This window comes from Pseudorasbora parva, chromosome 22 (genome assembly GCF_024679245.1).
Source record: "Pseudorasbora parva isolate DD20220531a chromosome 22, ASM2467924v1, whole genome shotgun sequence".
In the NCBI taxonomy this organism is placed as follows: Eukaryota; Metazoa; Chordata; class Actinopteri; order Cypriniformes; family Gobionidae; genus Pseudorasbora; species Pseudorasbora parva.
The window spans coordinates 10,666,504-10,669,003 of record NC_090193.1 but is presented as its reverse complement, the minus strand read 5'-3'; the positions used below and the strand labels follow the sequence as shown (position 1 = coordinate 10,669,003).

The window sequence follows — 2,500 nt, the reverse complement described above, 5'->3', positions numbered from 1 at the left end:
AGATGTCATTTGTCTCTCCCAGGGGGTGCAGCTCTCTCCCATTCTTGTGTTCGCATAAAAAGATACTATAAACTGGTCATTAAAGCAAGGTCCCCGTGACAGTGCTTATGCGATGCATTTGAAAGCACGCACGGTATTGTATGGTAGGCGCTATCTAGCTGACAAAACGGCCTATGGTTGGACTGTCAGTTTACAAGAAAAAAAAACTAACCATTCCAATACCAATAGTCAAAAACTATGGGCTAATAAAACAAGCTAATAAAACTGCTGTAGGCTGATAGCGAAGCAAAAGAGGCAGATCGAGCCAGCCAGGAGTCGAACCTAGAATCTTCTGATCCATAGTCAGACGCGTTATCCATTGCGCCACTGGCCCACCGGTGAGGCGCCCTGGTGTTTACACGCATCTTGGTGGTGTTTGCCTGGAGCGGGGCCTGTCGCAACATCAACTTTTTCTCATGCCATTAACAGGCCTGGAGCCAACGTAAGGAAACGCTCCGATGAGGGGTCTGCTATGAAAAGCTTGAAGACGGAGGTGTCACATGTTAGGGATCTCTGTCTTCCTGGCGTGGCTAACGTAGCTGGGTAGCAAATTACTTTAAAACAGTGCAAGGCTGGCCGCTCAAAAAGCCAGGCATACCTCAGAGACGACGACACTCTGTGCTATGCGCTCTGTCAACCTGGAGCTCCTTCGCCAGATGCTCTGCAGAAGAAGGGCTGAAAACAAAAAGCGGAGTGAGTCAGGCACCTCTTGGCACTGAGAGCACGGGTGGGCTCTCCTTGTTGTCTTTTGCAAGCTGCTTTGATTGAATTGCAAGTTGCGATGTTGTTAGGATGTTCTCACAGAGCATGTGACAGTTTCTCAGTGGAAGAACTGTGATCCAGGGTCAGAGACTCTCTCCTCTCCAAGAGGAAAAGGCTAGCCATAGCGGTTTTGCTTGAGAAATTGCAGCAAAATCTGGTAGAGGCCCACAGGAAGGCTTGAGGAGACAGGCTGAACAGCCCTTCCCTGGTGGTCTAGTGGTTAGGATTCGGCGCTCTCACCGCCGCGGCCCGGGTTCGATTCCCGGTCAGGGAACGTTCCTTTTGCCCTCCAGCGCGGCCAAGAAAATGTTTGAGTGTGAAAAGTGACCTCCTTCGAGCCGGAGTCGAACCAGCGACCTAAGGATTGCCAACGTTCCACCTACAGTCCTCCGCTCTACCAGCTGAGCTATCGAAGGTATGCAGGGAAAGAGAAGAACCTCAACCTATCAGGTTGCTGCAGCTCCACTGCTGGCTAAAAGCGATTCAGTAATAGACAGAAGCTCTGGCTGTTCGATAAGGGGAGCAAAGACAAGCCAAACTTCCCATACCGGGAGTCGAACCCGGGCCGCCTGGGTGAAAACCAGGAATCCTGACCGCTAGACCATATGGGAAAGCCCGCAAACGCCGGTCAGGCTTGTGTGCCATTTTTCATGCGTGTGGCCAGTACAAGGGCAGGGTTATGTTAGGCCCTTTGGCATTCAGTGTGTGACCGTCGCCTTTAAGAATATGGCAATGTTCCGAAGGGATTGTTTACTGAATTCACTTGTACCAGACTCGATGGAGGGAGATGTCATTTGTCTCTCCCAGGGGGTGCAGCTCTCTCCCATTCTTGTGTTCGCATAAAAAGATACTATAAACTGGTCATTAAAGCAAGGTCCCCGTGACAGTGCTTATGCGATGCATTTGAAAGCACGCACGGTATTGTATGGTAGGTGCTATCTAGCTGACAAAACGGCCTATGGTTGGACTGTCAGTTTACAAGAAAAAAAAAACTAACCATTCCAATACCAATAGTCAAAAACTATGGGCTAATAAAACAAACTAATAAAACTGCTGTAGGCTGATAGCGAAGCAAAAGAGGCAGATCGAGCCAGCCAGGAGTCGAACCTAGAATCTTCTGATCCGTAGTCAGACGCGTTATCCATTGCGCCATTGGCCCACCGGTCATGCGCCCTGGTGTTTACACGCATCTTGGTGGTGTTCGCCTGGAGCGGGGCCTGTCGCAACATCAACTTTTTCTCATGCCATTAACAGGCCTGGAGCCAACGTAAGGAAGCGCTCCGATGAGGGGTCTGCTATGAAAAGCTTGAAGAAGGAGGCGTCACATGTTAGGGATCTCTGTCTTCCTGGCGTGGCTAACGTAGCTGGGTAGCAAATTACTTTAAAACAGTGCAAGGCTGGCCGCTCAAAAAACCAGGCATACCTCAGAGACGACGACACTCTGTGCTATGCGCTCTGTCAACCTCGAGCTCCTTCGCCAGATGCTCTGCAGAAGAAGGGCTGAAAACAAAAAACGGAGTGAGTCAGGCACCTCTTGGCACTGAGAGCACGGCTGGGCTCTCCTTGTTGTCTGTTGCAAGCTGCTTTGATTGAATTGCAAGTTGCGGTGTTGTTAGGATGTTCTCACGGAGCATGTGACCGTTTCTCAGTGGAAGAACTGTGATCCAGGGTCAGAGACTCTCTCCTCTCCAAGAGGAAA

The 2,500-nt window shown here is 50.2% G+C and overlaps 4 non-coding genes across 4 annotated transcripts; 1 reads left to right on the top strand and 3 right to left on the bottom strand.

Annotated features, from left to right (window-relative positions):
- Positions 1-300: 300 nt before the first annotated feature.
- Positions 301-373, bottom strand: trnah-aug (transfer RNA histidin (anticodon AUG)). Its single transcript has one exon. It is a non-coding gene; the product is annotated as a tRNA-His (tRNA).
- A 630-nt stretch (positions 374-1,003) lies between these two features.
- trnae-cuc (transfer RNA glutamic acid (anticodon CUC)) lies at positions 1,004-1,075 on the top strand. Its single transcript has one exon. It is a non-coding gene; the product is annotated as a tRNA-Glu (tRNA).
- Positions 1,076-1,340: 265 nt separating this feature from the next.
- On the bottom strand, positions 1,341-1,412 carry trnae-uuc (transfer RNA glutamic acid (anticodon UUC)). The gene has a single exon. It is a non-coding gene; the product is annotated as a tRNA-Glu (tRNA).
- Positions 1,413-1,887: 475 nt separating this feature from the next.
- On the bottom strand, positions 1,888-1,960 carry trnar-acg (transfer RNA arginine (anticodon ACG)). The gene has a single exon. It is a non-coding gene; the product is annotated as a tRNA-Arg (tRNA).
- Between the last annotated feature and the right edge of the window lie 540 nt (positions 1,961-2,500).